At 38.5% G+C, this 27,921-nt stretch overlaps 1 protein-coding gene across 1 annotated transcript in view; it reads left to right on the forward strand.

The window, feature by feature from the left end:
* CRYBG1 (crystallin beta-gamma domain containing 1) overlaps nt 1–27,921 on the forward strand; it is a 179,785-nt gene that overhangs the window by 70,648 nt on the left and 81,216 nt on the right. The gene's annotated exons all lie outside the window — the stretch shown is intronic.

A 27,921-nucleotide genomic window follows, 5' to 3' on the forward strand; every position in this document is an offset into this window, starting at 1 on the left:
CTTCGGGTGTTCTTCCTCTTGTTCTGTCTTTTGCCTGCCCTTTTTCCTTTCTCACAGCTGTGCTTTAAGTTGAGGGACACAGAATAATATGACATCAATGTTTGGAATTGGTGGTTTTTCCTCATAAAAAGCATTTATATTCTTTTCTATTGTAAGGTGTTTTGAGTCGTTACTATTTTATCAGTAGTTACTATCTAGATCCTTGTACAGAAAGTTCTTAATATCTAGATGCTTGCACAGAAAGTTCTGACTTAATTTTATTGCCTTAAAAGAAATGTTTTCCCCAAGGTGGGAAGTAGAGCAGTGTACTCATGTTAAGTGTCTTCATTCACTCATTGAAAAGACATTGCTCATGCACTTACTTGTCTGCAGGACAGGAAAGTAGGATGATGTTCTTAGTCACAGGGGAAGTGACAGCTGGTTTAGCTGCCAGGCCTTGAAGGTTGTATAACACATTTCTTGTTATAACTTATAAGATCAATAAGGGTTAGTAGTGAAAGATATTTGTCATGAAACAAATCTTCTCCCCCACTCCAAATGATATTGCTTTAGTAATGTTGTCTATTAAAAGCGAAAAAAAATTACTTAGTGAAAGATGAAAAGAGTTCTGGAGATTGGTTGCACAACAATATGAACGTACTTAACACTATTGATCTGTATAGTTAAAAGGGATTAAGATGGTAAATTTTGTTATATGTATTTTACCACAATTAAAAATAAAAATTTTAAAACTTAGTGATGGAAAGCAATAAGAAAAAGGAGATGATGAGATTATTAGGTCATATTTTATATTTCATTAGAACATGACAAAAGTAGGTAAGGAAATTCAATACAGAATGCTTTCTAACTCAGAATAGCATAATATCAATGAAAGTATCAGAAATATAAAATAAAATTTCATAAATGCTAAAATAAAAAAATCAAATTTAAATTAAAAAAATTAAATAACCTGGCTCACTATACCATATTCTTACTTTTAAATTGGTTTCACATTCTTCTCCTCTCTTTATAAGAAATAGTTTATAGCAAGAAAAATAAAAAACAAAAAACCTGATAAAGCCAGTCATTGGCCCTAGCTAGGGTTTCAAGTTATTTCCTATATTTGTCCTTTAATAACTATGCCTGTTATAATTAAAAAAAAAATTTTTTATTTCAGCATATTACAGGGGTACATATTTTTAGGTTACGTATATTGCCCTTGTCCCCACCCGAGTCAGAGCTTCAAGCGTGTCCATCCCCCAGACAGTGTGCACCACACCCATTAGGTGTGAATACCCATCCCCTCCTCCCCCCTCCCATCTGCCCGACACTCAATGAATATTATTACTATATATGCACTTAAGTATTGATCAATTAATACCAATTTGATGGTGAGTACAAGTGGTGCTTGTTTTTCCATTCTTGGGATACTTCACTTAGCAGAATGGGTTCCAGCTCTATCCAGGATAATACAAGAGGTGCTATATTACCGTTGTTTTTTGTGGCTTAGTAGAACTCCATGGTATACATATACCACATTTAATTAATCCACTCATGTATTAATGAGTACTTGGGTTGTTTCCACATCTTTGCAATTGTGAATTGTGCTGCTATAAACATTTCAGTGCAGATGTCTTTTTTATAGAATGTCTTTTGTTCTTTTGGGTAGATGTCCAGTAATGGGATTGCTGGAACAAATGGTAATTCTACCTGTAGCTCTTTGAGGTATCTCCATATTGCTTTCCACAGAGGTTGTACTAGTTTGCAGTCCCACCAGCAGTGTATGAGTATTTCTATCTCTCCGCATCCACGCCAACATTTATTGTTTTGGGACTTTTTGATAAAGGCCATTCTCACTGGGGATAAGTGATATCTCATTGTGGTTTTGATTTGCATTTCCCTGATGTTGAGCATTTTTTCATATGTTTGTTGGCCAATGGTCTGTCTTCCTTTGAAGTTTCTATTCATGTCTTTTGCCCACTTTTTGATAGGGTTGTTTGATTTTTTTCTTGCTGATTTTCCTGAGTTCTAAGCATAATACATTTAAATGTCCTGTGATGTTTGCTAAAGTCCAGGAAACAATCTGTGGCAGCGTTCAGAATTGGGGCAAAAAATAAATTCTCTGAGGCGTGTGCCAAGGAAGGGTCTACAGGTCCCCCTCCCTCGCTGTGCAGTACAGTCAGCACTGCAGCCACAGGTGTCTTGTTCACAGCACTGACGTGGACATGGTCTCTTGGCCCTCACTTGCTCTCCCAGGTTGCAGCCAAGGAGCCCTGGGGGCTGGGCTGCCCAAGGAGAGGCCTCAAATCCAAGCCAAGGAGGTCAGGGAAGGGAGGAGGAGGCCAGTTGGAGAAGGGAAAAGGCAGAGGCTTGGGGCTGCACAGAGTCTAACTGGATCCTGATGTAGGAATGGAGCCAGGGCAGGTAGAAGAAAGGCAGGAGCTCAAAGGAGGGGGCAAGGAGAGGCAGAGTGTGGTTCAGGCTACACTGTCTCCAAGTGGCAACTGGAATGGGGTCAGCCAGGCACCGCCCTACTCTCTACACTATACCACACCCTGCCCCTCACAGATGGTCAAAATGCCTACAACAGGAAGAACTGGCTCCGGGGTCTATTTCTGGATCTGCCTGTTGTCTCCCTCCCTCTCTCACCTCACCCTGTCTCCCTTTCTTCCCCTTCCATCATCCCTTCTCCCTTCCCTCTTTCTCACTCTTTCTCTCTTGAGCCCTGGCTCTCTTAATCTTTCTCACTTTTTGCATATCATAATAGGACTGGAAGAAGGGAAGAGGCAAAATGACAGCTTTTCTCTTCCCCACTGATGTGTCTGAAACTTTCTGTCTCTTGAGATTATGACTGAGAGGGGCAACTGGAACATTAGCTCAGAAGTGCAAGACTCCCCCCAACACACACACACACCACCACCCAGGCCAGAGTTATTGGCAAACAGCTGTTAACTCCACTTAGTGAGTGCCAGGATGTTGGGGCACCTCCCATACCTTCCAAATTACCCTTCTCTTAGTCCGCTCTCCCCAGTGAGCCTGGTCGTTTCCTACAAGAGTCAGCAGATTTACTGAGGGAATTATGACAGGACCGCCAATGGCCTTTCCCAGGCAGAAGGCCATACATTCTTCTTAAGATCCCTGGGTTGATCTAGCCCTCTCAGTTATATTTATTTATTCAAACAAATGTTCAAATGTTTTATGTGTGTTAAAACTAAGCAATTTGCATTTCCCAAAACAACAGAATTTACCCACTCTCTATATCTGCTCTATATGTTCTATGTTATTGTATTTGTTTATTTGTTGCTAATTTTAACACACTATAATATTTCTTAAACCTGATAATACTATTAATATATTGAATCCTTCAATTAAAATAAGAAGACATTTACTATACCTACTTGTGTAAATGGAAATATGGATTTATAATTACAAATATAATGTTGCCTCTCAATATATATACAACAACTAGTGTAAAAAGTATAACTATAATTTAGAATATTACTAGAATTAATTATACATCTTAAGTGGGAAAAATCACCAAGGATTGTATATTTATTTATATAAAACAATTTTTTCTTTAAACAGTTACATTGAATCTTTAGTCAGTTTTAGAGTAGAAGATATGTTTATTTAAAATATTTATATTTTGAACAGACCATTTTTTCCTATGAGAGAAAAGCATAAGGAAGTCTTAGCATTAAATGAAAACATATTAGGTATCATGTGACAATCATGAGTTGAATAACTGTTTGCATATAAGAAAGAATTAACATTGTAGATTATTATGTGTTTTGTTATATTTATTTTCATATATCTACTTATATTTAATATGTTATATTTACTGCTTAATTCATTTTGGGAATGAAAATATCTTAATTCCACTATAGGGGAGTATTTCCAGGACGTGGAAGAATACCCTTTATGAATTAAAGCATTTCTTTTAAAAAATAGGACAAGAATACTAAGCAGTGTGTATTATTAATTAAAATATAGCATCTTCAAAGAGGGCAAATTACCTTAATGAGAATTTCAATGATTTCTAGTATAAAAATCTTTTATTTCCCCTTCAATTCTAATCACTTATTTTGATCTGGAAAATTGTGACTATATTAGTTATAAATTAAATTGTCATATTTTCAATCATTCTGGAGCCACATTCAAACAAGTAAAATGGAATAAACAGCAATTATTTTATTAATTCAAGCAAAAGACCTCTTTTTGCTTCAACCATTTTGATCTTTTCCTTCTTGGTGACCTGGATAAAGCTGCTATTTCCCATTTTCTACCAGTGCATGTGTGTGCATAAGAGTGTGTGTTGTGTGTGTGTGTGTACTTTTCAAAAAGAAAAATAAGCCTGTCTTCCCCCACAAAAACAAAAGTGACTGTAATCAGCAGAGGAGAAGAAATCTTGCTAAATCAGTGCTGCTGCTTTCAGACGTCACTTGTCCAAATCTTAGTTCTCGGCTATGTTTCTCTGCTCCATCATTCAAGAGTCATCTGTGAATCTCTCTGGCCTCACTCCTGAGATGCTCCCAAATCATACAAAACAGACAGGTTTTTGCTTTATGCTCAACTGTCTCAGAGTTGGTTCTACCACAATTGCTTCCTTCTGACACCTTTTTGTTACCCCGTTAAGCTTATGATTGTCAAGGTGGCATGTTTCCCAGTTTCTAGCCTGGTTATTCTAGGTTAGTTGATAAGTATAACAATTCAATTCAACAAGCACTTGTTGAGGTAGCAGAGAGTAAAAAACATTTTATAATACTTTCATTTTCCATGTTTTCCAGGTAGTTGACCACTTAGAGAGGTGATATATCCCTCTATCCCATTTCCCTTCCCACTTCTATTCTCTCTCCTTTTTCTCTATCACACAGCTACTCCGACAAGGGTCCACTGATTTTTTGCTGAATACCCAATCCCCAGCCTCCCCCCATTTCTTGGATGAGACCAAGTTAAAAATATAAAGTATTTAAGGGGCCTCAGACTCATTAACCCCACCCCATGCCTGCCGCATCCCGTGGGCCATGTGTTGTGTCTCCTCTATGTTGGGCTGTTCTAGGACACAGCACATGAACATTGATCACGGGGCTCCCATATCGTGTCTTAAGTCATCCAGGCTGCTAATCTCACTAAGGAGCCTTCTAAAATCATCCAGCAAGAAGTAGGACCTCCCCAAATCCTGAAGTCCGACCCCCAACCCTAGTCCTAAGATGGGGACATTTATGAACTGTTCTAGTCTTTTTTATGTTGCTTATAACAGAATGCCTCAACCTGGCGTTTCTTTTGTACAGTTCTGGAGGCTGAGAAGTCCAAGGTCGAGGGGCCGCAAATGAGAGCCTTCTTGCTGATGGGGACTCTTTGGAGAATCCTGAGGCAGCACACAGCATTACTTGGCAAGGGGGCTGAACGTGCTAACATGCTAGCTCAGGTCTCTCTTCTTATAAAGCCCTCCGATGATAACCCATTAATCCATTAATCCATGAATGGCCCTCATGACCATATCACCTCTTAAAGGCCCCACCTCTCAATACTGCCATATTGGGGATTAAATTTCAGCATGAGTTTTGGAGGGGACAAATATTCAAACCAAAGGTGTGATTTACTTAAAAGACTTATGAGTATCATCCATCTGGACACCCGAACACTACATTCTGCATTCCTATTGGGATTTCATTTTAAATTACCTGTTCCATTTGGTGTTGTGATTAGAGACTGCTGAGCCCATGCACCTACCCCATAGTAGGTCCAAATCTTTGTTTTCATCATCAGTCAGATCTTGCCATCATTTCACCCCAACCTGGTTTCTGTCCTACCTGCATAGGTAGATCTAGTACCTAGCTTCAATCTCTCAGCCCTTCCTGTAGTGTCTGTGTGGCAGAAGTCTCTCTGTGCTCTATCAGCCCTGGTCTGAAAGGCTAAATACACTATTGGGGGCTGGGAGGATAGTGGAAATGCAAGATAGGCAGCAATGTGTATAGCATGTTATATTTTGTGTAAAAAAGTGGAGAAATAGAATATATATATGTGTATATATATATATTTGTAGGTACATTAATAAATTACGGAGATATACCTTAAAAACTAATAATAATTACCTGTGATAGGGGTAAAGGGAAATGAACAGACAGGAAATACAAGCTTTTTACTGTGTACTTTTTAATATTTTTATTTTTGAGCTATGTGAAAGTATTGCCTATTCAAAAACTTTCTGAAGATGGAAGAATAATTTAAGTTATATTGTAATTAAAGTTAAATTGAAATGGTTTAGGTATGCATGTGTAATTTTTTATGATTCTCTGATTTGCTGTAAACTATACCAGTTCTGACTGCATTATCTGAGAAAGCTACTGTTGTTCCCAAGTTTCCTTAAGGGGACATTCTACTGCCTTTGCATAGACTCTTTCCACTTTTTATAGAAAGTCTTTCCACGTTTTATATAACTGCACACTTCTACTCATGCTCTAAGATCCTGCTCAAATAGTTCTTTCTGGCTTTTGCCCCAGAAAAGTTGTTCATTTTCTTCTTTGTATTGCCATTTAACTTGAATGTACCTTGAACTTAGTCTTGCTATACTGATTTACAAGTCTCCTTCCTTATTAGACTAGAAGGCCCTACGGGTCAGACTGATTTGTATGACTGGAACATTATTTATAAATTTTGCATGAATGACATGCATGTATTTGTAGTAAAAGAAAATAGTAGAAAATAATGCTGTTGCAAATGTGTAGCATTTCAGCTCCAGTATGAATTTTATTTTGTTTAGGCTTTCAAAGGTAGAGCAGGAAATCTCACCAAATACATACTTACATAAATAAGCCATGTGTAGGCAGCAGGAAGAGAATGTGGCAGTTTCCAGAGCATGACTCCACCTTCCTCCTCCAGCCCTTGTGCTGTGGAGTTGCCAAGATCAAAGTTTACATAGTACACCGTAACACGGGGAGAAATTCATTGTCTCTGAAAAAGCCTGATATTATTGAGTGCAGCAAGAGTTGCCTTTCCATACATATGAGGTTCACAAGTTGGGCATTCTTTAGGCTGGAGGATGTTGCTTCGGTATCCTAAGTGTGGCACTAGAAATAGTAGGATGTGGCATACCAGTTGTTTTTCGCATAAAAGCTAAATATCTTGTGTTGTAAGAAAAAGATCGATTGCCAACGTATATCCAGCTTTGGAAAAATCCAGGTTATTCATGTCTATTTGAGATACTTTCCATTTGAAGGTATCATGGTCACCAGGATGCAACAGGAAAGCTCAATGAATGATGTGTTTTTCTTTCTCCCAAGTACAGGTGCTGTCTTTATTTGAGGTAGTGACTGTGGGTGCTATTTATTTACATACATATAAATAAATATATAAATATATATCAGCCAGTCCATTTCCTGTATTAACACAAATTAGAAGGCTTTATCTGTTGTAAGGTTTTTTTTTTCTTTTTTTCTTTGTGATATATTTATTACTTTTTTGTCTAAATATTATATTTACTTGCTGCAAAAAAAATTACAACAGTACTGAAACATACAAAATAAAGACTTAAATTCTGTCTTCACCCTGAGAGGTAATGATTTTGGTGTGTACCCCTTTAGACATTCTTCCTATGCAACTATACAAACAGAGTTAATCCATTTGTGGTTTTTTTCTCTAAGAAATATTTATTATCATCTTTCCAAATAAGTCACTATAAATATGCCTCTTTTGAATTTGCTAAGTTGTATTCCATATGTATAATATGATGTATGAAAAAATATGATGGATGTACTATATTATATATTTTACCAGTCTTTACTTATGGACATTGAAGTTGTTTCCACTGTTTTGCTTTTATAAATAGCACTGCCTCTCTGCTTGTTTTGTCAGCTATTTCTGTGGGATAAATTCCCTAGAAATGAAATCGCTGAATCAAAAGCATACATATTTTTAAATGTTAAAGATACTATCAAATTGCCCATAAAAAGGTTTTATCAACTTACATTCCCAACAGTGAGTGAATGTGCCTGTTTTCCTACTAATTTATGAATGCTGTATATAATCAATCTTTTTCATTTTTCCAACCTGTTAGTATCTCATTTAAATTGCAGTTCAGCTCTTTTTTATGTTTATTGGCCGTATGTATTTCTTCAGTGAATTATCTTTTCATATTCTTTGTATGTTTTTGTATTGGGTTGTTTATCTTGCTGAAGATATTGTGATAAAGTGATAATCATTGGGATTCAGCATTAAGAACTTGTGTTTTTATATGGGACATTTTTATCTTCTTTGTATTTAAAAAAAAAAATACTTTAGCCAGGGGTAGTGGCTCACGCCTGTAATCCTAGCTCTCTTGGAGGCCGAGGTGGGAGGATCGTTTGAGCTCAGGAGTTCGAGACCAGCCTGAGCAAGAGTGAGACCCCATCTCTACTAAAAATAGAAAGAAATGAGCTGGACAACTAAAAATATATACATATATATAAAAAATTAGTAGGGCATGGTGGTGCATGCCTGTAGTCCCAGCTACTCGAGAGGCTGAGGCAGAAGGTTTGCTTCAGCCCAGGAGTTTGAGGTTGCTGTGAGCTAGGCTGATGCCACGGCACTCTAGCCCGGGCAACAGAGTGAGATTCTGTTTCAAATAAATAATAATTAAAAAAAATACTTTAGTGTTCTGTCATCCAATCAGAATAACAATTTGTTATGTGTTTAGTGGGTGGGGGATTGTGTGTGGAAGGAGCTGTCAAATTATGAAAAACCCAGAAATGTGTCTCTGCCCTTACTCTAGAGGGGGGATCAGAGGAGAGGGGGAGAGGAGTAGGGCTTTTGAAATAATGTTTTGTGGTCACTCATATGCCATGGAATTAAACGAAGGTCTCAGAAGAGTAACTGAAATGCTCTCCCCTCTCACTTACCCCAGTTCTGTGCGTCTTTCAATCCCTTTGTTCAAATGAATTGATTGTTCTTTGCATTAAAAGCAGTCTTAAAAGAATCAGAGACCAAAAACATTTAAATGAAGTCTTTTGGGATCCTGTTTCCAGCTTTAGTCAAGACAGGTCCCTTTCCCGCAGGAATACCTGGGTAGTTTGTGGTCATCCTCACCAGCATGCCCATCTGGCTATAAGGAATCACTAATGATTCTAAACCATGTGGCAAATACAAAGTTCTATATAAGTGGTAATTACTATTCTTGTTCTCTGACATCCTCAAATATCAAGCTGAATTCCTACCAGCTAATGCAGTACAGGAGAAAATTAAAGCTCTGGTGACATCATCCCCATAATAAAGAGGAGTCCCTGGTCAGCGATGCTCATTTGTTTTCCTGAGGCCATCAAGAGAGGATCATATTGTTTGGGCTGGAAAGATGAAAAACTGGGGGTTTGTCTTCTTTTGAATTGATTAAGGGTCTTTCCCAATCATAAGAGAATATTTGATTTGGTCAGAAATCCCTAATTGGGGATCTTTTCTTTTTGTATTTGGGACTATTGGAAATATATCTGGCTGTGCATGTAGCTTTGGACACTCCAGCTTTTCTACAACACTTATTATTCTCTCTTGGGGAAACTCTGAAGGCTGCTCTACTCCAGACCCTCCATGGGGGGTTCGACCTGCTGTGGGTGTGGATGTGGCAGGTGTAATGGGTGTGCTAATAATCGCAGCAGGAATATTGACTCTCGGAATAGGTGTCCTGACTCCCGGAATAGATATGAAAATCCCAGAAACAGGTACTATGACCGGGATCTTGAGGTAAGTCCTTGCTGAGGAAATCTTCCTGTGTCATTGATTTGTCCAGTGTCTCTTTAATAATGTATGCATATGAGGTACATGATCGTGAATCAGTATCTATGGCTATTATTCAAGGCTAATGAAATATTTTAGTCTCATATATTTGAAAATATCCTGGCCACTGTCTATTAAGATGCTTATTTAGCTATTCTTTTTTCTTCCTCTTTGTGTTCAACGATTTTTTTATTTTTTTGCAATTGGTTAGAGTTGAACTAGCAAAGTAAATGCCAGCAAAGGTGGTTCCTGCTGGGTAGTGTTCTCTGAGACTTAGTCCTCTCTACGCTAGGTTTTCAGACCCTCTAATGCTGGAAAAAGAACCAAGCTACTTTATATTCTCTCAAAATCCACTTTTCTGTGGGCTGGGCTCATTTGCAGTATACTAAGTTCCTATCTGAATCAGATAATAATAATTCACTTAAAGATGCTTTGTGAAGTGGGATGATTAGTTTAAGATTCTACATCAACAGCTCAGAATTGCTTTTTGTGCGCTGGATTTCATAGGTGATGTCTTAAGATTGAGAGGTGAACCAAGGTCTAACCTTGATGGCGTTAATCCTCACTATCCCCAATTCCTGTTTGTGAAAACCAGTGTGTTGTTTTAGTATTAGTTCTTCTGTGCTACTCTGTAAAATGAGGTGGCCTCACCACCAGTCTGAACTCATCTTTGATGTTTATTCATCCTTCTCTTCTCCACATTTAATAGTATACATTTGCTTTGCTTTGCACAGGATATCTTTGAAGCTATTGGATGGAAGGTGTAGAATGTGTGTCAGCCTAGTTTTGTAATGTGCTCTAGGAAAACACATGCCCTGTAAACTCCTGATCTATTCTTTTTTTTCCCCTCTCAGAGTACTAATTAGAATATAACTCATAATTTAATGAAATAAGTAATTTATTTTAAAATGTATATGTGTTTGTATGTGTATATATGTATGTGTGTATATACACATACACATACCCACAAGCATACTTTTGAAAATCATCTTCATGCTAAAAGTGATAGTTGATGATGGAATAAAACATTTTATGTTGGCAGTTTGCTGACCGCATCAGTCAGATAAACCCTTTTCGTTATTTCTTGCATTCAAGACTAGAGGGAAAAGATTTGGTTTTTTAATTATTCTGTTTATTTCCATCACTATTGATTTTACTGTCATTACTTGTGAGTGGAGCATTGACATCACTCTGCCATTGTGCCCAATGGCTCTTTCTTTTGGAAGCTTTAGTCAAACACCATCTATAGATAGGCCAACAAGTCACTATGCATTGATTCATCTCCTGTGCTAATTATTGGAATTACTGGTTAATTATCAGCTACCAGAGGATAGTTTTAATGATTTCCAACCAGCCACATGGAAGAAATTGAGGAGGAATACTAAAATTTGTGACTGGAGGACAAACAGACAACTCTAACTTAAATACTTAGAACCTTTGTGATAACTTTGTGACTAAGAAAGATCTCTGTCATTAGGACAAATGCAACTAAAATGAATAACTTCAAGGTAACCTGGGTCATCTCAGTAAACATTGGACCTGTCTAACCTAATGCCTTGCTTGACTTTGAACAAAGATCTTAGAAACCTGAAAGTTAACATGCTATTTAGTGAATAAGAGCCCTAAATACTGAGGAACTTTTTCCTAATTGATTTTGTTTTATTAGAATCTCAAAATGAAGATTTCCCAATTTAGAAAGTGAGGGAAGAAGGGACTGTTTTTGGCACTGATGCTAAAACTCCTAACTTAAAGCATCTACCTGTTGATGATGGTGCCATTCAAACCAGTGCAGAGGACTTTGCCCTTCAATTCTCTCATTAATTTTGCCTAAAATAAATAAAAAGAATATCAAAATACTTCTTCCAAGAGTTAGCTTCTAAGAGTTTAGGGAATTAAGTGATGTTTCACCATATGTATATGTTAACTCAAAATACTAGATTTTTTTCAGATTATTTTTTTCAAGACAAAGTCTCGCTCTGTTGCCTGGGCTAGAGTGCCATGGCATCAGCCTCGCTCACAGCAACCTCAAACTCCTGGGCTCAAGCGATCCTTCTGCCTCAGCCTCCCAAGTAACTGGGACTATAGGTGTACGGCACCATGCCTGGCTAATTTTTTCTATTTTTAGTAGAGACCAGGTCTCACTCTTACTCAGTCTGTTCTCGAACCCCTGAGCTCAGGCGGTCTTCCCACCTCAGCCTCCCAGAGTGCTAGGATTACAGGCATGAGCCACCACACCAGGTCCTTTTCAGATATTTTTACAAAATGACAATATACATTATACAAAATTTTAAAAACCCTTAAAAAACCTTCTTTGATTTCCTATTTTATTTTAAAACTGCACTAACCCAAATTGGCTATAGTAATCTAGTAAGTATCTGTGAATGCAAAAAGTATACCTGATCAACATCTCTTCATTTTTAAAACTCTGATTAAATATTATCTCATTTGCTAAGTTCCCTTAATTCCCAGTTGGTATTGTCTGACATCTCACATGTTCTCATGAAAGTTAGTAATATGCCAAGTAATTCCTCCATTTTATTATTCAAAAATTATATCTCTTCTCCCTGAGACCATTAGCTGCTCCACAGCAGGGGACTCACATCTTATTCATACCTACTGCAGAGCCTGGCTTATAGAAGATACTCCATACAGGCAATTGCAATGACTAGAAAAATGAATCATAAAGCACTGGATGTAGCCAGAAGACCAGAGCTCTGATTTCAGCTCTCCTCTAGACCATCTGTAAGACCTTTGGTGAAGTCATTTATCCTTCCTGGGCATCAGCTTTTGCATCTGTAAATTAGGGAAAGGAATTGGATAGTGCTGTGTGAAGCCCTAGACATCCCTCTGAAGGGCCTCAGAGGTTGCAGCAGGAGGGCAGAGAAAGCTGGATGGAAGAAACTCAGGCTTGCAAGCTGCATGCGGTATCTTCACTCAGGAACCTCCCTTCTATTTGTTTTCCACATATAGCTGAATCTGCATAAATGTCTTTTGAATAAAATATTGTACTGCTGAAAAAATCTAGAAAACAACTGGACTAGATTATGTATAATATTCTTCCACCTCTAGTATCTATGATTTTCTGTAACAATTTTATTAATTCATCTCATTATCATATTGCCTTTTAAAAGAAACTTTATCACACTATTGACTATCATTAACTCGTTATTTATTCTCCTCCTGCCTGCTCTTACAGATCTTTTTTGCACTTTTTTTACTTAGCCAACTTGTCTAATACGTCATGAAATTACTCTTTAAACCTGAGTAAGCTGCCTGTCCCTATTGGACTTCTTAAGTTTATAGAATCTGTCTTGAATTTAAGGAATTGTTTTGAATTTTATTCTTATCTCTCTGTCCTTTAGCAACCTGACATATCTAGATTCATCACTTCCTTCTAGTCATTTGTGAAGTCACTGAACAGAATAGTATTCAGATTCATCACTTCCTTCTAGTCATTTGTGAAGTCACTGAACAGAATAGTATTCAGATTGAAATTACCGGGGGAAGGGGTAGTTGAATACATTAATATTCTGACCTTCCTGCGTGGCTAGCTGATCTTGTCATGAGTTGTCTTCTCTACTTTCATCTTTTTAAAAAACGATATTTGAAATAGCAAGTATTTTCAGGGTTGTGAGTAAATATTCAATGGCAGTCACCCAAAGTACTAAATGGAGCATCATGTTTTCATAGAATAAATATTAACGAAGGAATGAGTAGGTGGATTATAGGAGAAAAGGAAAGAAGCACTAGAAGGTCAAAGTATACAAATAAAGAAAGGGATTCAAATACTTCCTGTGTCCAGTATTCGTTCAAAGATCACCAAATGTCCCCAGTGCTTCTGCAATTTTAATGCTAGCATTCTGCCAGTGGCTTAGCCTTTGTTCCTTATGTCTGGTACATGTGCTGTTTATTTATTCACTTCATGCTTGTTAATGAGGTAACTTGGGAGTTTCTTCTTTCTGCAAAAATGGAAGAGAATGGAAAGCAAATTGTTGGAAGTATACTAACTCATTCAGTCGCATGAATTACCAACCATTTAGCCTAAACCAAGCCTAAAAGAAATGACAAACTAATTTTATTTGAGACTTAATAAGACACAGTGTATTAGTTGAATTGAATACTATGTTATTCTTTCTTATAATTGGAAAAGGTATCAGCATCAAGCTGCCAGTTGAACATGAGAGGATAAGTTAACCAAAGTAGAATGTGTTTGGCTAGAGAGAATGGTACAGAAAGGAACCTTAAAAAGTAGAATTTTTTGAAGGAATATAGGTGGGGTGGGGTCCAATCTTTAAATTCAGTCAAAGAAATTATTGTAATTTGTTGAGCAAAGAAGTATTCATGATAAATGAAATATTTCAGAGACAGTGACATGGGTATTCCTGGTGTGATGGAAGAGTTGGGTAGAGAGAAATAAAAAGAGAGTTGAAGGCTCAGAAACTGCCCAAGATGTTGCTAAAATAATATGGATTTATATTAAGATAAAGGCTCTTGAATGGAATGAAGTCAAGAGATTTGATGATAGATTACATGTAGGAACAAAAGTGAATGGAACAAAGAGATTTTAAGATTTTATACCCATAATATTCTGAAATTGAAAAATAAATTAAAAAAAAACCTAAGGAAAAGATTTTAAGATTTTAGTTTAGGAGGCTGGAAAAAAATGATGTTCCTGGTAACAAATAAAATTCTTCAGAAAGAGAACCAAAGTTTTTCTTTTACACTTTTTCGGGTAAACTAACATCAAAATTCATTTGGCAACAAAATCTGATCTGAACTGTACAAGGCAATTTAGTGTCTTTAATAATCCCACTTACAGTGAACAGCTGTACATTTTTGCTGCAGAAATATTAGTGTTATGATATGCGAACGAATTGCTTTTTCAAAATCTGAAGATTCTTACTTTTAAAATGCTTCTGGCCCCAGTGAGCTTTTTATAAAGGATTGTGGATCTGTAGTAAGTTTACAGAAAGACTGGCAGTGAGGGGGTCTTACAAAATCGCGCATAGCTGGGAGGCAATCTGTAAGTGTTGAATGAATGAAGAGAGACTCAGAATGAATGATTAAACTGAAAAAGAGCAACATAATAATTCACACCAGTAGAAAGTAAAAAGTAAAAGAGGAAATTGTAAAAATAGGTAAGATAAAGAGGATATTGGATTTGACAAGAAGAAGGATATTGTTGAATTTGTGCAGTTCTTGAAGGTTATGGGAATAGAGGAAGGTAAGCAACAGGAACTGGAGAGGGAGCCTGAGATTAATTTGCAGGTTGAAGCAGAGGCAGTGCCTGAGTGTTGAAAGGATGATGGCTGCCAGAGGGGTAGCACAGTTAAGAGAAGGGCTGCTTCTTAAGACAGGATAGACCAGGCAGTTTTAGAAGCAGAAAAGAGAAAGCAAAAAGGAGGAGAAAGGACAATACTAAAAGTGCCTCAAAATGAGGGATTAATTTGGGAGGTGCATATTGGTTGAGAGGAGGATCTTGGAACACAGGTGAACCACAGTTTTGGAGAGGAGGAGAAACACATCTTCTCAAACTAAGAGGAAGTTTCAGAATGTAAAGTTGGCACAAGAAGAAATCCATGTTGAAGAGTCACTTTTCTTTGTAGAGAAAGAAATAAAGTTACTACCCCCAAAATGGGTCCGGGGTGAATTGATGAATGAGAAGAGTGTGGTTTTGGAGTAACCCACTGACAAAATTATGGTAGGAAGTCAACAGAAAACCAGTAGATATCGAAGGGTCAGGATGAGTTAAACACCAGAAATCTAGAATCCAAATGTGTGCAAAGTACTGTTTGGGCATGACTATCTTGTTACTCAACACAATCTAAAATTTCCTAATCCACAAAAACGCAAATTATCCTTTTATAGCATAATCGGATCCTACTAGTCCTCTGCTTATGACTCTCCACGGGCTTTCCACACACTTAGAAAAGAAATCTCCAGCCTCTCTGCAGGTTTAGAGGCCCTGCCTGACTCCCTAGCCCCTCTCCCCACCACCCATGCCTCCCTCTGCCCCAGCCACACAGGAGCAATTGCTTGAACAGAACTGTTTCTTTGCCGTGAGAAGGTGGCATTACCTGTTTTGTTGGCCTGGAATGCACTTGCCCCAGTCCTCATGGAACGGATTCCTTCTTATCCTTACTTCTTATAAGCTTAAATGTCACCTTTGCAGAAAGACCACTCAGACACTATCACCTCAACCTACGTGAATTATCTGCATAGCACATATAACTGTACAATGTTTTCCTGCTTGTTGGCTTGTTTATTGTCTGTCTTTTCCTCCAACAATATAAATGCCATGAAGCAGAGATTTTTGTCTCTTTTGTTCACTGCTGTATACCCATTCCTAGCATGATGTCTGACACATATTAGATGCTCAGCAAATATTTCTTGAATGAACAAATAAATGTCTTCTCTGTACCTTTTACTTTCAACTTAATTTCCTTAATTATTTCTCAAGGACTACTTAATACTTAGAAGATATTCAGGAGTTTGTTCAATTTTTAAATGTGGTTTGATGTATTAATTTCAATTTGACACGGTAAGTAGAGGACATTGCTTCTCTTTTTTACAGTTTTGTAACTGTTGGGATTAACCATCCCTGCAAAACTTCTTAGGCAGTCAAGCCCAAAACCTGTTTTGTTCCCTTGTGCCACAATCTTCTCATCCACTGCCCTAGTTAATAGCATTAAAAGAAAAAAAAAAAAAAGTCTTTTGTTGTAGCTATCTTATATAACAGAAAGTAGATATTTTTTGTTAGGAAGCAGTCTTGTATCCAACAGCTTTGGCAACTCTGCCCCAAGGCCCATGAAGACCAAGTCTAATGAGAAGCTCTGAGAGAGTTACAGGCAGAGGAGTAGTCAACCTCATTTATGCTATAAAGCTGTCACCTGTGCTGGCTGGGTAGGGAGTGGGGGTGCAGCACCGCTGCTCAGCATTCAGGTTGTCAGGCCAAGTCCTGAATTTTCCTCGGGGACAAGACGCTTTCTTCTTCCCTTTGGTCCCCGAGGTGTGGGTGCAGTCACTCCTCTCCAGTCTATCCAAAAACAGCCAGGTAAACACAAGGCTCTATGGCACACCCAGAAAAATTTAAAATAACTCTCAGCATGCCATGCCTTCACTGAACTGACTGAAAGCCCACCATATTTAAGGAGCTGAAGAAGAAATTTAAATAAAATACTTCTGCACTATTAAAAAGATGAGTTTAGAGCAGGAACCCAAAAGCAAATATATAATCATAAAAATGAAATAAGGTAGATCTGCTTAGACGGCCTTCCTCAGAGTGATTGACACAGCTGTGCTGGGCTCTAACGCAGTATAATTAATACGTATCATTCCTAAAGGGCTGCGTTACCTGCTTGTACCATGAAGCATCTTTATAGTTAGCACCATGCAGTCATTAATTAGCCCATACATGAGCCCCTGAGTTAGGTGGGTATCATTATCCCTGCCTTGCAAACAAGGGAAAGCAAGGGTGTTTGTGCCTAGACTATAAGCAGTGTGTACCTAGGCTCAGTAAAGAATCCTGAAATTCCTGACTCTCAGTCTGAACTTGGGTTTCCTGCACTGTGGAGTCAATATCATTGAAGACAACTGAGTGGAAATAACCCAAAAACATGTTGTTCTTGCAATATCTCAGTCCCACCCTTGTGGTTTTCTGCATGAAAGGAGACTGTTCTCTGTTTGGCATGCTTGGGGGCTGGAGGAAAGGGAGGGTGGAAGGAAAGGAGGATGATGGCATGGTGAAAAGGAGGGAAAATGCATCATATGATTTCTGGTCCCTAGAGAGTGTACCTGAGCTAAGCTTCTTGAGGATGTCTCTAGTCTGAAAGATGTGTTGGTCTTCAGGGAGCGGGGCTGAACATGTGACTTGGCTTTCCCTTCTAAAATGTTCCTGGCAAATCCTATGAGCAAAGAGCAGACGTCTTATCCTTAAAGGAAATCCCCCAGCACAGAGATGGCAGAACAAAGATCTAGGAAAACAGAGAGAACACATGTATATCTATGTGTGGGTCTACTTTGCAGGTGTTTCATAGGCAGCTGCCTGGTGTGCTGACAGGTAATGCTGGCCTGGTTTCTGCTATTCACATTTGCACAAGATCATATCTATTTTAGTCTTCTCTATAAATTATTCAAATGAGCCCAGAAGCCTGTCTGCAACAGATGGGTAAAGAAGTACCTAGGGGCTACTTTCTGGAACATCACAGTCTAAGAGGATTGTGAGGAGTCCTCTTAGGAGAGTGCTTGTTATGATCTTTTGAATGCAAGTTACTCTCCCAAGGAGACTATAGCACTAACAACCAGGTGACAGGTGGGGTGTGGGTCAGACTGGAAGTGAGGAGGTAGCCCCCCCTCCCTCCACAAAGCGTGTTTTAGCCCTATTAAGTGCTCTTTATGCCAGGCACTCAAAAAAAGAAAAAGAGTCCTGTTTATTTGCATAGAATCTTTCACCCCCTGTATCTTATTTTTGGTCTGATTTAGGGAGAGAAGTTTAATAGTAACTATGAAAATATTTCTTACAACAGATAGAGTTGACCAGTAAAAAGTTCACTGATTCAGGTATATTTTTAAGCAGAACATACTCTCTGAACACTAGGTGTATAATATGGCTTTAGCTTCTCCTTTGCAGGGAGAAAAAAACATCATGGTATACTATAAAAATTTTTGTAAACGTAAGCGGATATATATGCTTTACATTTTTAATTGGAAATAAAATTTGAAAATTTTTTTTTCATGTACTATGTTTCCTTCATAGAGCCATTTGAGTAGGAGTTGATTTTGTTGAATTTTTTTCTGAGCTAAATCTGAGACTCTTATGAACACTAAATGTATGTTTTCATAGAAATATAAATTACTTAAATATTTTGGAGAATTGGATGTCCCTAGCTGAATTATAATAATTGGCTGTCTAGAAACTTGAAAAGTGAGTCATTCTAAACAGCTGAGTTTTATAGATGACTTAGTGTCTTTATAGGTTAAAAACTTTAAATATTTTACTGTTTTGAATAAAAACTAAAGATGTGTTTACTTATTTTTCTGCTTTTAGAAAACAGTATACTAAATATTTTTAGCTTTTCTTGATGATACATGATTATTATGAATAAGAGGTTTTTAATGAAAATACATTAATGTTCTCAGAGCTTATTGAAATTTGTATTGTGCTACTGCAATAAATTATAATTTCTGTTATTTTTAATAGTTTTTTTCTAGACGTTTCCTTCTTGTTACCTGTTACCTGACACCTGTAATTTCTTACTTTTGTCAGTGTGTACCTTTTCAAATCTTGATGTTTTGATTAGCAATGTGTTTGGAAATTAGCTAATAATGCTCATTAGAGTGGTCTATAAAAGAAGAGTAAAGTGGGCTTGGAGTGAGGCCAAGGTGCCCTCCCCAACTCTAACCACTCTTATTTTCTAAAAAGTTATTATGCCAGGCGCAGTGGCTCATGCCTGGAATCCTAGCACTCTGGGAGGCCAAGGCGAGAGGATTGCTTGAGCTCAGGAGTTAAAGACCAGCCTGAGCAAGAGTGAGACCCCCATCTGTACTATAAATAGAAATATTAACCATGCATCATGGTAGCTTGTAGTCCCAGCTACTCGGGAGGCTGAGGCAGTAAGACTGCTTGAGCCTAGGAGTTTGAGGTTGCTGTGAGCTATGATGATGCCACTGCACTCTACCCGGGATGACAGAGCGAGACTCTGTCTCTAAATAAATAAATAAATGAAATTGTTATGGAAACTTTGAAACATACACAAAGTAGAGAGGCTATAATAATGAACCACCACCCTACCCTACTTCCATTTACACACCATCTAGTTTCAACAATTACCAACTTATGGGCAATCTTTTTTCCTCTCTACGTTCCCAACTCTCCCATCCCATAGTCACCCCACAGCTAAATTAAAAGCCAATTCCAACATCAGTCTGGACTCATGTCTAGCTTAACATACATACAGACAGTCACATGTGGAGACACTTAGATATATTTGTGTATACAGTGGTTAGTACACACACCTATTTCCTTGCTCTGTCAGCTAAGAGGACTAGAAACAAGGACATCTCTAGAGAAAACCAGATGATGAACACAGCACAGTGAATGAAAAACAGAGACAACAGAAGGAAAGAAAAGACACATATACTGTGGCAAGAATGCCACTAACAATATTTTATGTTCCGGTAATATTAATTGCAGACCCAGATGATCTCTGTTTTGCCATTTTTTTTTTTCTTGAATTCTTTATCTATGCCAACTCGCAGGATAAAGTGAGTCCTCTTTCTCAACTTTTTTCTTTCACTCCTGTGGTATATAATTTTCTGTACATGTAATTTCAAAACACATGTTGGCCTGTTGTCATCTCCCACACTAACCGTGAAATAGACTTGTCCTACATAAACTGAGATAAACATGTATTTACTTCTTCACTGAGGAACCCAATGGATGAAGAGTTTACATATGATTATATCTTTATAAGAAGAGCACTATTTACTTAGAAGGGATGAAGAATATGATTACATTTGCCAAACTACACCATGACTCAGAAGCTAACTTGGAGTAGGGTTGGAAAACAAAAGAAACTGCATCTTGCCATTCATTACGCAATACATCTGTAATCCTTTTTAAAAAACTATATATTCAGACATTGTCAACTGTGACTGTCACACTTTTGCCAATGTGTTTTTAATATCAACCATCTTGCTGTTAAGATATCAGTATTTCACTAGGAATTGTTATAGTGTGTAATAATTTGCAAATTTTAATAATTATACTATGTTTCTCTTTCTATGTGCTTTTACATTTAAGATGAAACTTGTTTTAAAGATTTAACTGGTTTTTTAATGTCATAAGGGTTTTACTTTTTACTTAGTATTTTGAATACTGCTAAAAATCCTCAATTAAATTATGTTAAGAAGTAAAAAAGGATGTGGTATATGTATACCATGGAGTATTACTCACCTATAAGAAACGATGGTAATTTAGCACCTCTTGTATTTTCCTGGATAGAGCTGGAACCCATTCTACTAAGTGAAGTATCCCAAGAATGGAAAAAGAAGTACCACATGTACTCACCATCAAATTGGTTTCACTGATCATCACCTGAGAGCACATTTAGGAATAACATTAATCGGGTGTTGGGCAGATGGGGGAGGGGAGGGGATGGGTGTACACATACATAATGAGTGTGATGCGCACCGTCTAGGGGATGGACACGCTTGAAGCTCTGATTCAGGGGTGGGGGCAAGGGCAATATACGTAACCTAAACTTTTGTACCCCCATAATATGGTGAAATTAAAAAAAAAAAAAAAGAAGTAAAAAAAAGTGGATTCACTATCTCCCTTAGATCTGGGCAAGAGTGGTCTCCCTTTAGAAAGACCTATGTAGACCTCTTCTTTGTCCATCCCCGAGGGCAGATCCTGCTGCCAGAAGGTATCCCCAGGCCGGAGGGTGCCAGGGAGGCTGTGGGCAGGGAATTTGTTCAGAGCTTGCATGTGCAAGCTGAGATGGCCACAGGCAGATGTGGGAGGCCACTGTTAGTGTAGAATGGAAACAACAAAGAGAAGAGAAGGAGGCCAACCTAAGCTTCAGGTCATTTTAAAGGTGCATTTTTAAAGGCAAGAAATTAAAACATATTTTGCTTGTTACTTGATTTATAACTTCAAAATATTTAAACATATGATATGTGAGCCTCTATTTATATTATTTCCCTTTCACCACCAATGCTGGGGCAAACTTGGATAGATTTTTAAAAACAAAACAAAAAATTTGAGTTCCTCTGTTCCTATTTTCATAATTCTCTATAACAGGTTATTGTGGAATTTAACCATGCATTATAGGTAAAAGATTCTGCCTAAAAGATATATTCCATAAGCTTTTAGGTTTTTAGAATAAATGTATAAAAATCATCCAAAGTGTTTTAAATGCCAGCTCTTCAAGGAGAATATGAAAGTGAGGAGAGAATGAAATAATCAGCTGTCTGAAACTTACTTAGTTCTTTATGTGTTTAAAGCACAGAGGACATATTTTTAATCTAAGAATTGTTTCCTGCTCTAAAGAAATTTATAAAGTGAATGGGAAGATAAGAGAAATGTACTTGGAAAAATTAAACTAAAACAGAACAGCAAATATGAAATCAGTACTACCTGTAATGAATGTTCTGAGAGAAGGATTTCAGCAAGCTTGGCTTGTCAGGGAGGCCTCCTGGGCTGGGCTTGGCCGTGAGAATCACAGCTGGGTTGGCACAGGCAGATGAGGTGATACTCGGGGAAGGAAAAGCCACGAGGGCAAAGATAAAGAGACAGGCAGGCACTACATGTTTGGGGAACTGGGAACATACTATAATAATTTGGTTAGAGGGACGGTCTGTGTGGGTACACAAAGGTGGGGTGACTTGAAAGGTATGTAGTGCCGTCTGTTTAGGGCTTTGAGAGTTGGGCTCTATGCTGAAGAAAGGGGATAGTCATTAAAGGTTTTTGAGATACAGATGGTAGGATAAAATCTTGACTTGGGAAGAACAAACAAATGGCTTTGTTTAGAGACTGGCAGAGGAAGGCAAGAGGCAGGCAGAGCACAGAGGTCCCGAGCTCATGGATCAGAGAAGAGGCCAAGGATCTGACATTTTGAAGAGAGACATGTTTCTTCTTTCAGAGAACTTAAATCCTCGCCTAGTGGTTTTCAGAGCTATAATTAACAATTTCCACTAGGAACAAATAATTGATTATGAAATATAATAGAATAATAGAAAATGAGTATCCATGAACATAGGGAAGTTGCTTTATCCCCAGGTAACAAAAACATGTTAGTTTTTATATAAATACGGCACACAGGTGGGGTGAGCAGCATGGTGAAGTGGAGAGAGGCCTTGGATGCTGGGAAGTCTGTGAGTTTGATGATCCTCTCGCTGAATGGCTCTAGGACCTGGGGCAACTCGTTATGCTTCTTGAACAGCATCGCTCAAGGAGAATAAATTCTATAAACTCCAAGGCCCTCTTCAGCTCTAACATTCTATAATTATGTAAGTTAGATCTAATACCAAAAAAAGCATTTAATAAAATGGATTTCTACATACACTTTGAGTCAGACTCTGGCTGAATTTCCTGGCAGCTGTGACACCAAAGAATGACGCAGCTATGGACTTATCTGTGATTAATTCGTGGGAAACTGAGGTGAGTTTTTTTAAATGCTGACTGTGTATTAAGGTTACAAGGTCATTTAGTATGTGAAATTATATCTCCCCTCCCATGAATCACTGTTAAAAATAGGTTAGCTTGTAGTTATAATTTAATAGATCATATTCCTTTTGTGAATTTTTAGGGATCACTTATGAGGAATATGAAGAGAAGCCATTTCCCTATGTAAAACCACTGGCATCTTTGAAAAGGCTAAAAGAGATTATGATGAAATGGTTAAAAGCATGGATTTTGGAGGCACATCTGCTCAGGTTCAAATCCAAGTACTGCCACTTGATAGCTGTGTGGCATTGGGCTCGTTACTAAACCTTTCTGTGCTTCAGTTTACTTAACTGCCTTATAAGGTCACTGTGAGGATTAAATATGTTTATTACATGTAAAGCTCTTGGAACACCACCTACCATAAGCATTTAGTATTGTTATTATTATTGGACAAAAAAAGATTTATTTAGGAAGGCACCCTGTCATATAGAGCTGTAGGCATAATTATGTAACTCAACATTTCTTCTTCAAAATCAGTTCAGCTGGTTTGGTGATTTTTTGGGGTATAGGTCCCATTGTAATTCCCAAGCCACAAAAATGTCATTGTTTTAATCATTGTTTCATTGTATTTACATTTTACTAAAGATGAGTATTTTTTTATCTGTATGGGGTACATACTTGCTCTTAAGGAGAAATGTTCTACAGAAAACTGAAGTACAGAAAGAGCAGGTTTAGAGGCAGAAGTGAATGAAGGAAGTGGTTCTTCTGTTTGCTTTGTGCTTTCATTTGTGAATATTCATTTCAAGAGTGTTTTTACTGGGAGAAAGTTCTGCTGCAGTTCGAGGAACTAAAATGTCAAGTTCAGCTGAAGCAGTGAGTCAGGGTTTCTAAGACTACTCCTATTCAAGCTACTTCATTTTACATAACAAATCGAAGTTCTTCAGCTCATAATGAATTACCTGTGATTATTTCAAATTAAGCTTCATTTATTTGAGCCTTGGAAGACAACTAGTAAAGCATCTCCCTCTCAGTCATCTCTGGGAATCTGAGCTGGGACCAAATATCCAAAAAAGAAAAAAAGGAGGGACAGGGATCATGGTTTCTCTGTGGCCCCACCCTTCCTTCAGACTCTTGTCCTCTTGGTGAATGACTTTCTGCCCAAGTTTTCCTGAAGGCTCTCTGTTCCTCAGTCCAAGGAATCATTTTTATGGGTCTCATCAGAAGTGGTTTGTGAAGGTATTCTTCTTGTCTGAAGGATCTCACACCATGAAAAGGTCTTTTTATTCTCCCTTTGGTTGATCTGGAACATGGAGCTGCCACTGTTTTGGGGGCATGTGCCAAGGCGCCAGTCCCATTCCCTCAGGGAAGAGGGAGGCTCGGCAGAAGTTCCTGTCCCTACACAAAGGAGACGGGGATGGTGGTTGTTCTCCCTGGCTGGGAGCCTGATGCAGCCCAAGTGCCAGGCTGTGCCCTGAGCTGGGATGTGGCCATCACTGGGTGAGACTGGGTGGGGGGATGTCGGTTTCCACCTCTGCTCCTTTAGGTGGAGAAGATTTCAGGATAATCCTTCATATGTTGCCCTGTTAGTTGAGATCTGCACACTATGTAAAAGCTCCTCGATAATGAGGGTGCACAAAAATTAAAAAGAAAATAATGAGTGTGTATGTATTATTCTTTTGTGTGAAGAAGATTAGATCTATCTTATCTCTTCTTCTAAACCTTAATTCTAATTATGTTTGTAATCAAATAAAGCCAGTTAAACTGTGGTTTGGGCTGAGACTGATGACAACTACAATCTAGAAACTGATGCCCATGCTGAATTATAAAATCTTGTGCTTTTGAGAGGCTGAGGTGGGAGGATTGTTTGAGGCCAGGAGTTTAAGACCAGCCTGGGCAACATAGTGAGACCCTGTCACAATAAAAAATAAAAAAAATTAGCTGGGCATGGTGGCACGTGCCTGTAGTGTTATCTAGTCAGGAGGGTGAGGTGGGAGGATGGCTTGAGCCCAGGAGTTTGAGGTTACAGTGAGCTATGATTGAGCCACTGCACTCTAGCTCAGGTGATAGAGTGAGATCCTGTTTCAAAAAAATGAAAAATTAAAATTAAAAAACCAAAATCCTCTATTGAAAATAATTGTCATGTGTGACAATGCCTGAAGGTTTGGATTGTGCCTCTTATGCATCTTATAAGGACAGTATGTCATTTAGCAGAGTACTAATCAATGGGAAGTGTCCAAATCAAATCTATTTTCTACCCCAACATACCATTTTTAAAGAACATATGTAAGCTCCACATACCTTCTACCATGAAAACCAACTACAGTGCTATAGACTGCATGTTTCCCCCCCAAAATTCATATTTTGAAAATCTACTTTGCATTGAAGGTCTGAGGTGGGGTCTTTGGGAGGTAATTAGGTCATGAGGGTAGAGCCCTCTTGCACAGGATTAGTGCCCTTATAAAAGAGACTCCTGGGCTGAGTATAGTGGCTCATGCCTGTAGTCCCAGCACTTTGGGAGGCTGATGCAGGAGGATCGCCTGAGGCCAGGAGTTTGAGACCAGCCTGGACAACCCTGGTCTCTACAAAAAAATAAAAAATTAGCCAGGCATGGTGGCATGTGCCTGTGGTCCTAGCTACTTGGGAGGCTGAGGTGGGGAGTTCCCTTGAGCCTAGGAGTTGGAGGTTACAGTGAGCTCTGACTGTGTCACTGCACTCCTTCCACCACGTGAGGACACAGTGAGTAAGCAACAAGGAAGTGGGCTCTCCCCGGAAAGTACGTCTTGCCAGAGCCTTGATCTTGGACTTCTCAGCCTTCAGAACTGTGAGAAATATATTTCTGTTTTTTATAAGCCACTTAGTCTATGGTGTTCTCTTATAGCAGCCTAAATGGACTAAAACACGTAGTTTACTTTTTAACCCTTTAAAAATGGGAGATCATATCTTTCCTAGCTAACTGTTGGGGAGGCTTATTCTAATCAGTATACACCTCTAATTAGACACAGACATGTGAAAAGAGAAAGCTTGTCTGTATAATGGTTGATGTTCAATAAATGTTTAAAGGAATGAAAGAACATAATTCTGAGGGTTAACAGCAAGAGCATATACTTCAATAAAAAATCATTTCCATCAATTAAGCATGCATATCCTTCAAGGTGTTTTATACCTATTCTACAATTTCATGTTCATTCTCCTCCTCCCATTTTCAGAAAGAAGGACAATAGTTCTAGCGTGTTGCGTAGATTTCACCTTCTTCTATGTGGACCTCATACATCCTCCCTTTACAATCTGGAAGGTGATTCTTTTGGCTTTTGTGCATTTCCCATGTCCAGGTCACCTCCTCAGGCTGGACCCCTAAGTCAACCTGGCTTTCTGTATTTTTAGAAAGCCTCCATACATGGCTGATATAACTTTGAATTGGTGGAACTAAATCTGTGAAAGTGGAAAACAATCTTATTCTTTGTTACCACTGTCCCTTTAAACATGTTCTATGGACCATTTCTTTTTCATAGATTTATCACCCACTCTGAGAAAGTAAAGAGCCTTGTTTCAGTGATTAAAATGTCTAGCTCAATGTAGTAATTAAGACTCTAAATTTCATTCAAGTTAATATTGCCCCCTTTCCTAGCTTGGGTGGGCTTTAGGCGGGCAGCCTGCAGTGGGAGAGAAGCATAATTGGCTTCTGTTTTATTCCTCCTCCCTCCCCAAGTTTGCTTTCACTCTTCAATCCCAGCTCTCACTACTAGTGTATGTTGAGGATGCTCTCTGGATTAAGTGGTTATTTATAGCTGCTTCTTTCTCTCCAGGGGCTTTTGTGGTTTTCTCTAGGGCTCCTTTGTTGGAAATATATCTAATTGTAATTCCCAGGATGGCCAATGCCTTGGGCTAACTGTTCATAAGTTTGCCCACAGCCTTTAGGTATTGAGTCCGTGCCACACTGATCCTATTAGGGTCCTACTTCCCTCCTCCCCTTCCCCCTTCCGGGGCAGAGTCTCTTTTAAGACTGCTCCAGACTGGTTTTCTCTAGCAGAGTCTACATCTGTGCCATGAAAAACTTTCTTACATTCTTTGGTTTTCAGCCTCTGTTGAAGTACCAATGCTGCCTCCTTCTTAGTCCAGTAATCTCAGTCCCTTGCCTTTGGATTTCTCAAGCTTGAGTCAGACACTTGTCCTCTGTGTCCCCCAGCCTTCAAAGGGACACACATGAAGCTCTCCATGTGTCCCCCTAAACACTTCTCACTAGACTGGAGGGAAGGGAAAGCATGTTTTCTCTTCCCTGGGGAAGTGAGAGTGAGGAAGGAAAGCTCCACTCTCCAATAGCTTTCTCTGAATGGAATCTTTCCCAGCTACTTTAACTTCAAAGTTTTTTATACTGGCTTTAAGACAGTGCCTTTGCAAATCCTGGTATAGGCGGTCTAGCACCTCACTCTGGAATACGCAGGTACTTGGTCCTTACAGATTTGGTTCTCTGCTTTGGAGTGGAGGCAGGCTTAGCTGAAACGGAGCAGAAAAAAATCGCATTTTAACATTCTGTTACACACGAATATATAGATATTTCTACACCCTCTGCTATCTTAGTCAGATCAGGCTTCTGTAACAAAATACTATAACTGAGTACATTATAAGCAACACAAATTTATTTCTCACGTTGTGAGGCTGGAGGTCAGAGATGAGGGTGCTGGCACGGTCAGGTTCTGGTGAGGGCCCTCTTCCAGGAGGCAGGCTGCCAGCTTCTCTTTGTATCTTCATTTAGTAGAGAGCAGAGAGAGAAGGCAAGCTCATTTGTGACTTTCATAAAAGCACTAATCCCATTCATTAGGGGCCCACCCTCATAACCTAATCACTTCCCGAAGTCCCCACTTTCCAATACTATCACATTTTGGAGTAGAGTTTCAATATATGAATTTAGAGGGACACAAACATTCAGTCTATAATATCTGCTCATTATATTGTACCATTTTGATTTGGAAAAATTGTCCAGAAAATTAATAGCAAATTCTTACCTAGCATAGCATTTGGTACATGCTAGACACTGT

The sequence above is a fragment of the Eulemur rufifrons genome, chromosome 15 (assembly GCF_041146395.1).
Source record: "Eulemur rufifrons isolate Redbay chromosome 15, OSU_ERuf_1, whole genome shotgun sequence".
NCBI classification, from domain to species: domain Eukaryota; kingdom Metazoa; phylum Chordata; class Mammalia; order Primates; family Lemuridae; genus Eulemur; species Eulemur rufifrons.